The sequence below is a fragment of the Manis javanica genome, chromosome 6, assembly GCF_040802235.1.
Source record: "Manis javanica isolate MJ-LG chromosome 6, MJ_LKY, whole genome shotgun sequence".
Classification (NCBI taxonomy): domain Eukaryota; kingdom Metazoa; phylum Chordata; class Mammalia; order Pholidota; family Manidae; genus Manis; species Manis javanica.
The window spans coordinates 106515351-106527912 of NC_133161.1; the positions used below are offsets into that span (position 1 = coordinate 106515351).

A 12562-nucleotide genomic window follows, 5' to 3' on the forward strand; every position below is an offset into this window, starting at 1 on the left:
CATGTAATGTCAAATGCTATGCTAAACCAGCATCTTTTAGAAGTATAAGGCCCTCTATCACTATATATTCCACCTATTTCAGATCCAGGGTGTCTATCCTTCAAGCTGCCATTTAATGGCTGTCTCCTGTATGCAAGGTGTTAACCTCAAGGTTAGGATGTAAGATGTGGCCTAGGATTTGAGTTGCAATCAAGTTAACAGATTCAGGAATATGGAGGTCTAACCTGTGGTTCTCAACTGGGGACAGTTTTGCTCCCCCTTCCCCCAACTCCCACCAAGGGACATTTGGCAATGTCTGGAGCAATTTTTGGTTTTCACACTGGGCTGTGTTTGGCATCCAGTGGGTAGAGGTCAGGCCTCCCCCACACCCCCCAACTACAGAGAATAATCAGCCCGAACATTAATAGTGCTGAGGTTGTGGAACTGTGGGTTAGGCCAAGCCAACCACGTTCATCTCTCACCCATCTGCTTTAATATTATGAAAGAATACACCTGTGTTCTTTGTTCCTCCTGCTTGGGACTTAATTATGCCTTTGCCTGAGTCTTGTATGTGCTCAGAAGTTCAACAGCCAGCATGGTGTCTGGCATTCCTAATATGCAGTCCAGCATTCCAGCCTCACCTGCAGTGGCTTGTCCAACCTGAACACTTCCCAGGAGAAGGCAAGTCATGCGAAGACACTTTGATTATAATCGCCCATAAACTTGCACAGAGAGGAACCACTGAGGCCCCGGAGTCAGAGATTGGCTCCTTCACTGCTATAGAAACAACATCAATTTAACATGAAACACGAGCTTTTCTTTTTCCTTCTTTGTTCCCCCTCCTGGCAGTGCAAGAACTCATTAGGTACATCTTTCACCTTGCCACTCCCTCAGAGCAACAGGAAAGCCAGCTTGCTCTAGTCACGCTTTGCCGTGGAGAGAAAGCTGCTGCTCCATTCTGAAACACCCTTCTCTTGATAGCAGCCTGCCCAAGAGGGACATGTATTTAAGTTGGAATTACTCAAGTGCATGATAAATGTGTGCCTGTTTCTGCTTTACAGTACTCTAAAAGTTTGCTTCTGGTGTTAGGGTTTTAGATGACTACAGCTAGTGGCCTTGCTGGGGAAAGAAGCCTTCCGGCAGGCAGCACTCACCACTTCAGCGTTGGGGCCCTGACCCACCGGCTGCCTGAAGTCCTTGAAGGACTGAGAAGTCCCTGTGCCTTTGGCAGTGCCTGAAGGGAGTTACCAGAGTCCTGGAACAGAGCTACACACCTGTGGGGTGTTTGCTTGGCATTTGCACAGGGCAGGTGACCAAGGGTCCTGCTGGAAAATTGGAGGCCAACCTGAAGAAAAAATCTTTGTAAGCTTGAGTTCGTTAACAATTGTTTCCCCCATAATTCATGTGTATCATAAAACAACGACTTGAACTTTACAGTCACACCTATAATGGTGCCTGGCATACAACAGGTGCTCTATAAATATTTGCTGAGTTAGTGAACGAGTTCAGAACTAGATGGGATTCTGTTCAACTCCCTCCTTTAGTAGAAAAAGAAACTTGAGGCCCACAGAGGTTATACGATTGCCAAAGGAAAAAGGTTTGCTTCCGTGGCCTGTGACTTGCGTGGCCCTGTGAATCATGCTAACACAGATACCCTGAAACAAATGTGATGAACCACCCTTGGGGTACCAGCACCCTCCTCTGTCCTGTTCCCAACTTTTTTATAAAAAGGACTTCTTTTTTATAAAATTGCTTAGGTTTTAAGCTCCCCCAAATCTGAACCACCTCCAGTTGGGAAAATCAAAAGAATGAGTAGTCATGGGACTGAAAACCTCAACAGAACTATTCACTTTAAAACAATGAAATAGATATTTTCAAATGTTTTGACTCCATTAAGATTTGTAAAAATGTTTCCTTTGTCATATATGTTACTTATCAGTCTATCAATATGATTGTAATGCAAGTGTTCCTCTCTGTGTAATTAATGTTTTAATTACATTAATTAAACCAGACAGAATTTGTTTTATATATCAGACATTTTAATCAGATTTAGTGTGACTACACCCAGCTATATAACTGATTGAACTTAATTTGAATTTGTATATATGCTTTTTCCAATAAATGATCCCAGTGTTCCCATCTGTAAAAAGAAGGGACTGGACCTCATGGTAGCCCATGTACCTTCCAAGTCTAAGGAAAATGGCCTGAAGTGGGGCTGCTGGTTCTTGTCCACTGAGGTCCCGGGTCCCCAGAGCAAGCACATCTCTGAGTGGCTGGGTGATCCCCCTTTTTGTGCCTCAGTGCCCTTGCCTGTCCAGCACCAACAAATGGCCTAAGTCAAGGGGCTGCAGGGAGGGCTCAGGGAGGCAATGTGTGGAATACACAAATACAGCACTCGACAAAAGTTGACCATTTTATTTCTGCTGCTGCTGATGTCGTTTCTAGGTTGGTACCATCAAATACTGTAACCATGAGCCGCAGTTGGTGGCTGTTGGGCACTTGAAATATGGCGCATCTGAACTAGTTCATAAAATATGAACTGAATTTGAAAAATTAGTATAAGAAAAAGTATGTAAAAAAATCTCAATACTTTTCTGAATTAATTACACATTGAAATGAAAATATTTTGGGTATATTGCATTAAATGTTATTACAATTAGTTTCAGCTGTTTCTGTTTACTTTGGTATTAATGTGGCTGTTACAGAACTTTAAACGATGGATGTGGCATGCATCCGTTGTCAGGCAGCCCTGTGGGTGCTGTGTGTGGTGAGTCCCAGAAATGGGCCCCATGTCTCATTACAACCTTGAATACGTCCTGGTTGCCTCCACTTCCAGCCCTTGTATCTGGGCCCAGAATGTTTTACATTTTAGGCTTTTTTTTTCTCTGAAGGACTGGCATTAATAGATTGAAAAATAAAAGCATTTGGGCAAACACGAATTATATTTGCATTCTGAGCAGTCCACTCTGGCCAAGGGGAGGTACTATTTAAGTCTAAATGCACCTGAAGTAAATGAAGTGAGATCCAGTAACTCACTCTTCTGGGAGACCCTCTGAGAAAGCACCATGAAACCTGCTGGGGATTATGCTCTGCAAGTGGGCGCCATTCTCTTGGTGCCTCTTCAGTTAGTGGTCCTAGTCTGCCCCTTAGACACACATTAGCAATACTAGATACTCTTGAGGAAAGCATTCTGTGGTCTGTGAGGCTTGGAAGCATGGCCTCCATGTGGCCCTCCTTGTGTACATTTCACATTAAAGATCACGGGAAGTCCTGTGGTGCAGAAGCCTAACGCCACCCCAGTCTATAATTACTTGACTAGCAGTCATTTTTTCAAAGACTACCTCTACTGCCCACACGGAACACAGTTTCAGAAGCACTTTTTTAAATGGGAAGGACCCACTCACCTGAACAGTGTTTTAAGGGAACCTCCAGAGATGTTTGGGAGATGAGTCTTCACTGATGGCCTTGTTGGAAGAAATTGATGATAAATGGACTTCTCTAAAAAGAGTGAAGAGGAAGAAACAGTAATTACTGTTCTGCAAAGATGTCAACCTTTTATCAATACCATTCTTATTCTTGCTTTGTCAAATAATATTGAAAAAGAATGCCTTGTTTAGATAAGGAAAAAGGTCTGCCTTAAATTTATACTTATTTATAATTGGTCTATTTCCAGAAAATAGCTAATACATCTAATGAATCACAAGTATGAGGGGCCCATTCCAGCAGAATTGTGCAGTAATGAGAGCAGTGGTGGAGGGGAGGAGAGGTCTCTGCAGGAGCCATAGGCGGATGGTGGCTGCTCCTGAGCATGAAAACCGCGCCTGAGCCTTCTGGTTGCTGAGAAGGCCTTTTCAGGGTCACAGCCCAACTCGAGACCTGATCCAAGTGCCACCACGGTTGTAATCTCAAGGCCAGCTCGGAGGCAGCTCCCCTAACATCCAGTCACTCACTGTTCAGTTTAATGGATTTTGCGTCCTGGAGTATTGTTGTGCATAGAAACTTCATAAAAAAGGCGAGAGAGAAACAATGTTTTCAATCAAAATGTTTTCTAAAGAAACCTAATTTTTTCAATCAAAATACTGTTTAAATGGAAAATATATTTGTATTCTTATTCTGGTGTTCTGCTTTTAAAAGATTAAGATTAGAGTAAAAGAATCTGTGCACAACCATACATCTGATAAAGGATTCCTTTCCAAACTATATAAGGAATTCATACAACTAAACAGCAAAAAAAACCCCACAAGTAATCCAACTAAAAAATGAGCAAAGGACCTGAATAGGTATTTTTCCAAAGAAGACACACAGAGGCCAATAGGTACATGAAAAGATGCTCCACATCACTATTCATCAGGGAGATGCAAATGAAAGCCACACTGAGGTACCACCTCAGACCAGCCAGAAGGGCTCTTATCAAAAAGGTAAAAACAGTGTGGAGATCCTTCAAAAAATTAAAAATAGAATTACCATATGATCTAGCAGCTTCTGAGTATATATCCAAAGGAAACTAAATCAGTATCTCAGGAGAGGTACCCCCGTGTTCCCTGCAGCATTATTTACAATAGCCAATATATGGAAACAACATAAGTATCCATCAAATAGTTGAATGGATAAAGAAAATGTAGTGTGTGTGTGTGTACATATACACACAATGGAGTATTATTCAGTTATAAAAAAAGAAGGAAATCCTGCCATTTGTGACAATATGGGTGAGCCTGGAGGACATTATCCTGTGTAAAATAAGCCAGATACAGAAATAAAAGTACTGTATCATCCCACTTATGTGTGGAGTCTAAAAAAAAAGGACACATAGAAATAGATAGCAGAGTGGTGGTGGCCAGGGACTGAGGCTGGGGGACATGTAGAACTGCTGGCCAAAGGTCACGAACTTCCAGTTATAAGGTGAATCATTTCTGGTGCTCTAACATACAGCATGGTAACAATAATAGATATAGATAATAATACAGTATTGTGTGCCTGAAGTTTGCTAAGACAGATCTTAAGTGTTCCCACCCACATACAAAAAAGTAACTGTGAGGTGCTAGGTTAAAAAAAAAGAAATATTTGTGCTATATTACCTAAATGCATATTATGATATGGCTAGAAAGTAATGAGTCAAATGCTAATTCATTTGGCATATTCATTAACTAGGAAAATATTCTACTGAGGAGAAGAAACTTCTATTTAATTTTTAACTCATCATTTTCTGTTTCTTAATATACAGCAGGTATATGTATATACATTATAATTAAGTAACTAATCATCTGTTCAGGGAATTTCTCAAAATGTTCTTTGCTAACAGGGATGATGGTCAAAAATACTTAGACCTTCCTGCTCTATCTAGTCCACAGTTCCCAGTCAGTAATGAGGGGTATTTATTATAATATATTTTTTAACGAAGTGTCTTACTCCAAGGCAATGCAATGTGAGAACAGTAGGTGACAAGCATGTGTGTGTGTGTAAAGCTGTTCAAGCTTCTTCCAAGGCCCCACGTGGAATGTGAACCATAAGTGCTGATTAAGTTGACGAAGTTTAGATAAACACAGCTGGGACAGCCCTGATGGCCTTTGGGTGGCCTTGGACACACTGATTTCCCTTTGGAGATGTACGTATACATCTTAGCACAGTAGGACCTTCCGTGGTGCTTTTAAAGTAGTTTTGTCTGTTTTTTTGGTTAACAGACTTCCATGGGACCATTAGAATGCAGTGGTTAAGGACGTCTCTTTCTAGACAGATGGGGGTCAGCCTGGGGCTGCAGCTCCCACGTCACCGGCGTCATTCCTCAGCTGTGGGTGAAGGAAGAGCCTTTACCAGTCCTTTCGGGGCCGTGAATGGGACCGTGGGTGTAGCATAGTACGGATGTTCATGACAAATATATGGCACCATCGGCATGGTTAGGTAAAATACCCTAGCAGCTGATTCAGGAGAAAAATAAGTTAGAACAGTTTTTCTTCTTTTGAAGGACTATAAGAATTAAAATACCATAAAATGCTGATGATTCTCAGGAAGGAATATCAAATGCAGGTGGTCTGTGAATTAAAGGAAATCCAGACTACTGGTACAAATGGTGTGAACAAGCCATTTACAGACACCAAACCAATACCCAGCAACAGTCCCCTGTTTCTGTCAGTGAATATTTCCCAGATCTGCCCCTCTGATTTTGGTGCAGACACCATGTACCCTGGTTGGCCGCCTGCTTTCAGGGGTTCTTTGTAAGGATTTGTCCCAAACTGGGGAATATTTGTTCTTATGGGCTGTGTGTTTAAATTACAGTATAAAACAGAAATAAAATCATCAGACCATTATTGCCTGAACTTGCAGCCACGACTCAAATCTTTTCCATGTGTATTTCCAACAGTTTATTGCCGATGTCATTCTGACCTGGTGGCCAGTAGTGTCTGTAAAACATACAAAGGGTGACCCTGAATTTAAAATCAGCTCCAAACAAATTTTGTCATCCTAGTGTCTTTAGGCACCTAATTCTCTGCGAGCTGTGTTCAGGGTCTTGGTTATGCTTTGATTGATCCAATGCTTATTATCATTCTCTGAGGGTAAATTTTACAGGAGTCATGTTACATTTTTCTAAATGCTTACTATGTCAGTTTTAACCAGCATACTTCTTTGGAAAATTTAATCTGTATTTAATATTTTTTTAAAAAGAAAACACTGCTATGAATGTATGTTGTGTCTAAGATTTATCCACCTGACTCCCCATGGTTTTTAAAATAAGCAAGCATGGTTATGTTTGTGATATGAGAGATATTCAGGAAGTCCCAACTATTTTATACACACACACACACACACACACACACAATTTGGCAAGAATACCAAGTCTGAGAAGCTGTTTGAAATTCTTCTGTCAGAAAAAAATTTTTTGTTATATTGTTATTAGCTGTGAGTGATTAGTAAAGATGTGTAGCCAGAACTTGTGTTCACACGTCCAGTGGCTTTTATCCAGTGGGCAGTGGTGTTCCAGAGGTAACTTGGGACAAAAGACCAGGGGGCTAGTAATGGAGGGTTAGGACCACAGCCTGGCTGGTTGGCCTCAGTTGCTTCCATAAGACCTGAAAGAAGAAAACCATTTAGGGAAAACCCCAGGTTATAAAGGATAACAGAGGCCAACTAGCTTAACTCTCACTAAGAAACATTCCTGCAGCATGGATCATGGAATGGCTGTGCATTAATAATTGAGAGCACAGATGCCCTACTGTTACATCAAGGATAGAACTGGAAACTCAAAGTGCTGTTTCTAAATAATATTTTTTGAAATAGATGGTAGTACTTCTCTATCTTGCTAGTGCAACACTGTATTACATGAATCTCTACATTCAAATTGGTAAAAGTATAAATTCCATCCACATTATAAACTATAATATGATCCTTATAGATTGGATGCAGAAATGGTGATCATTTATATGTGCATAGAAAGTTCTACCCAAGGTTTCTAACCATGTGCAAGAAGCGTGAAGAGAATAGAATTTTAACAGCTGTTCAGTGTGGGGAGAACTTGAAACTACTGCTCTCCTGCCCAGCAATTTCATTACCAAACAGCCTCCCACTTGTTACTGCACCCCAAGCACAGACCCCCAGAGACACAGGCGGCTGGGCCTTCCCCACCCAGCCCCGCCCAGAGTGTCAGGCTGGGCGAGCAGCCTGTGACTGCCCTGGCCACACTACACCTCACCAGAGAAGGGAATTGTATACTTCTTCCGGAATTCACTTTCAACAATTGGGGGTCAGCTGTACCTCAGTGTCAGGCCCTCACGTTTCCCTCTCCTCCTCCAGACCTTTCCACTGTCAGCTCCTTGCTGAGCTGCTCCCAGCAGCAGATCCACCTCAGCCCTTTCAGAGACTGTGAGCAGGCCTCTGAGCAGCATGGAGCCCACAGAACAGGGAGCCGGACCTGTCTCAGGAACAGGACAACAGGGAGCAGGCAGGGCTCTTTTATTTATAAGGTGATCAACTCAAACAAGTCTGAGCTGTGTGTCCACAAGGTTGGAGGAGTGCAGAGCCCTGGCTTAGATGTGGCCAGAGGGCAGCCTTTAAAATGTGCCCTGGACAGAGTGTGGTGAACACTTTAATTGCAGACTTCCCACCTGTGCTCGCACATCCATGGACTCCCACCTGAGCTCTGAAAATGCTGCCTGAGTCTGTCCCACCCCGCCTCGCCCAGTCTCCCAGTAAAGCCCTGTGGCTGCCATCCTCCTCCTCTGCTGGATCTCCTTTGATCAGCTCTACCTTTTTATCTCTTTCAAGCTATTTATAATTGTGCTAAAATGTACATAACACAAAATTTACCATGTTCACCATGTTTAAGCGTGCGGTGAAGTGGCAGTAAGCGCATCCTGTGGTGGAGCCTTCGCCACCCCTCCTCCATCCAGAACACTTGTCCTGTCGCAGAGCTGAAACGGTGCCCCATTAAACAGCTCCTTCTCCACCCCTCCCACCCCTGACAGCCACCTTTCTACTTTCTGTCACTGATTTTGACCTCAAGTGTTGGGGAATACAGTGTGTGTGTCCTTCTGTGACTTATGTCATTTAGCGTAATGTCCTCAAGGCTCACCATGTGTAGCATATTGCAGAGTTCTCTTCCTTTTTAAGGCTGAACAGTATTCGGTTGCAGGTATTTGACACATGTTATCCATTCACCCACTGCCGACACTTTGTTGCTTCTACCTTTTGGCTATTGTGGGAACTGCTGCTGTAAACATGGGTGTCCATTGTTCTCTCTTAAAGCCCAAATCTGATCAAGTCACCCCCAGCTTAAAACCATCAACAGCCCCCATTCCCCTGGGTAAAGGTGAGGCTCTCCTGTAGCTCTCCTGCCAGCCCTCCCTGGCTCATCTTTCCCACTGTCCTTGGTGAGGCCTTGCATTTCCATGCATGTCCACTCCCTGCCCTCCATCTAGAATGCAATTACAATATGTCTTCCTGGTGCAGTCTTGTTTCTTCTTTCAAAAATAAAAAATAAAAAAACCAAAAGGGCTCAAGTGTGCCGGCCCCTGCGCAGTGCTTAGCACATGCCGGCTCCTCCTCGGTGTGGCCCCTTCACGAGCTTCTGTGTGTCTGTTACCTCTCAGGTCTGCACAGCACTGGGTTCCATTTGGAAAGGCTTGCTGATGTGTACACTCTTCTGGTTAAGTGCCCTTAGGTTAAGGAACCTTCCGCAAGTGGCAGCTGCTGGCCCACGGACACCCTTGCTCAGCCATTGTTCTGCAGACGCCAGGTGCTACCAGCACCTTAGCTCTTCGCATGAGTGTATCTGAGCACCGGAAAATGACCTGTGTGTCAGGCGTGGTCCCAGGAAACCTTTCCACAAAGGTGGGGTCCAGCCACAAAGATAGGGCCACTAACATCTGAGCTCTGCCGTCCAGAGCTAAGGGAACTCCCTGAGAACCCCACCTACTCACCGGCGCACGTTGCCCTCTGTCCTCCTGGCCCACTGCCTCCAGCCGCACTGGCTGCAGCTTAGGGTCTCCACCTGAAGTTCTTATTCCCTCAGGGCCTTTGAGCAAGCTGTGCCCTCTGCCTGGAAAGCTTTTCTCTGGACCTTCACTTGTAGGCTCCTTCTCACCTCCAGAAGTTTTTGTTTGCTCTTTTAATGTCTCTGCAGATAAACTGTCCGCTCCCTCAGGGCAGAGCTCTTACCTGCTTCCCTCACTGTGCACTCATGGAGCCCAGGGCTTCCTTTCCCCAGCAGCTCAACTGACTCAGAATGCTCTGGGCCGAGAGGAGACAGCTGGACCCCAGCTCTGTGGCACCTTCTGTAGCTGTGTGACTGTGTCAAGGCCCATATTCTCCTGGGCCTCCATTTCCTCTTCCCTAAAATATGATGAAAATTCCCCTCTGGGTGCCTTGGAGGACTCCGGGAGGGACAACGAGCCAGTGCCTTCACTCTTGTGTCAAGCAACAGTCAGCTCAGAGTCTTGCAAAAGAGACCAGCACAATTCTTTCTTAGTGTCTGATCTGGTCACTAAGTAAATAGGCATTGAGAAATGGGCTTTCAGGAGGCGATGTACCCACAGCCCTGATTGTGCACCTTCACCTGTGGTGGGGGGGCTCTTGCTTGAGTCCTCCACTTTTTAGCCCATTTTATTCTTCAAAAATAAGACTTTCCTTTCAGTAGTTTCAACAATCAATCAATCAACCATTAATAGTAATAATAATAGTGAGAGTAATCCTGTCCTACTCTGGCTGTGTTCTACTCAATGCAGGCTAAATGTGGCTCTCCCCAGAAGCCCCCAGGAGATCCTCACCCTCAGGTGTGCACCCCCTGGAGGAACAGGAGAAGCAGCAGCCAGATGGGCCCTGGCCTATGCCCTGCATTTGCTGCAGTGAGCGGTTGGCTAGCCTTTTGTACACGAGGATTGAAGGGCATGGCCAAGAGGCTAGCGGACAGGGCCCCGGGGAGACAGTGGTCTCTGGGGGGGTGCTTCAATGCACCTGACAAAGGTGGAGGTGCTGTTCTGGAAAAAGGTGAGAGCTTGTAGAGCACCTGAGTCTTCTTGACTTCTTGTTCCTGCTTTGCCCGAGCAGGCCAGCGATCCAGCCTCTCAAAGGCCACGTGAAGGTGAGACGGCAGAGGAGACAATTAAAGAAAATCTGGATTTCCAGTGTGGGGAGATTCCACCCCCACCCTTTTCTGAAAATTGTGCTTTTCAAAATTTGGGGGATATAATTTTGATGAGAAATGATGTTATTTTAGCTTTCTAACTCTTAGAGGATATTTGTGTTTCTTAGGTCAGGGAGAAAATGCACCCACCACACATTCTTCAGGGCAGACTTTTAATTATTACCAGTTTAATGCCTGCTTTGCTTATTTAAGGAAAATCCCTGTGGTTCACTGACAGGCTTCAGTGTCATAGCTCTGTGTTTGAGTAAGACTTCATGGCCCAACTCCTGCAGTAACTTACTGCTCAAGGTCCAGGGCTGGGGAGACCTCCTTGACCACTGGGAAGAAAGGACACGTCTAGAAATGAGACCAGCCATGCAGCCAAAGCCACTGCCACCAAGAGCTATGGGTGGTCTCAGCTCCAAAGGATGGTGCCTGTCTCCATTTACACGGGGGCATTTCATTTGCCTGTGGCAACTTGTCAAGACCACCGTGGGACTTGGCATCTTTTTACCTTCTCCGAAATGTTCCAGTTCCATAGTCTTTGGAGCCGCCTCCCTCCTGTGCATGTTTTGTATTCCCAGGAGTTGCACAAAGCGATTACTGAACAACACCCTTTTCATTAGAGAGCTCGATTTACACTGCTTTCCTTTAGAAACAATGCTGTTGACCTCAGGCAGAGGGGATCAGAGTGTGGCAGTGGCTTTGTGCTGGAAGGCCTGCTTGCAAGAAGCCATGAGAAGGTGACCTAGCCTTTCCCTGTCCCCAAACTGGTAGGCCTAGAGAAATGTGGATTATACAATTATTTGCTAGCTCCCCAGGGCCAAAAGGCAAAGATTACAGTTAAAATATGAAGGTTGGAGAACCTGATAATTCTACCTCCCTTGCCTAGGCAGGCCTGCCCGAGCCTCTCTGTGCCCGGCCTCCCTGTGTCCAGGCAACCTCGGTGCATTAGCACATTTCCTGGGAGGACATCTGATTCCTGGTCATTCCCTCAGGTGAGTCACATGAGCTCACATTTTTTTGAGGTCTTAACTGATCTGCTTTGCAATGAACTAATTTTTTTTTGAAGCAGACAAACCTGATTCTCAAAGGAGAGTGATGTTACTATCTTAAGTCTCTAAGGAAGAGTTTTCATTTTCCCAACTTAGAAAAAAGACTGCCCTCTCTCCTTCTCAGTGGAATATTTTCCACTTGTATTAATGATTGCTGAGTGTGGTACATGTCAGGAACTTCTGTCAACCCTGCAAGAGGAAAGTGTGACCTCCCACACGGCCTGTTCTTGCTCATTCTGTGCCCTGTGTCCCCCTACCCACTACTCCCTTTCTGGAAGGTGGAAACATACCTGCTCACACCTGGCAGTTCACACCTCACTCCCTCAGACCCACTTAATCCTTAATCTGTGTTTCTCACATCTCTCAGGGCCAAACTCTTTTAAAGAAATATTCAAGTGCCCCAGCCTGTAGCAAGAACTTAGCCATTCTAGTTCAACCCCCAACTCAACCTTGGCTGACCTTGAGCAGGTTTCTCAGAATTTCATTCCCAACTTGTCCTCCCTCCATGTGTGTATGTGCATGTGTGTAGAACTAAGTTAACATTGCACTGAAAACACCACCTGAGGATTTAAAAACTGCTTTGAAGACAGGGAAGGCCATGTTTGCCCCAACAGGAGTGGCATGGGCCTGGGCAGATGTGGCCTTAATGGAGCCATGCCAGGCCTTCCTTTAGTGGCTGCTGCTTCCTGGATCTCCTGTGGGCACTGGGGCTCAGCACGAGGGAAGACTGCCCACATCTCTCAGCACATATGGTACTCCAGCATCCAACATTAAACAAGATGGTGTCTTTTATTCCAAAAATCAGGACAAGGCTGAATGCAGGAAATCCGCATAGGACAGTCTGAGTGCCTGTGGCAGGATCCCTGGATCTGGAGCAGGGATGGTGGGCAGTGTCATCCCCATCCCTCGTGTGCTGGGT

General features: G+C 44.9%; 1 protein-coding gene across 2 annotated transcripts in view; it reads left to right on the plus strand.

Annotated features, from left to right (window-relative positions):
* Positions 1–12562, plus strand: part of EGFR (epidermal growth factor receptor) — a 205753-nt gene that overhangs the window by 20522 nt on the left and 172669 nt on the right. The window lies entirely within an intron of this gene.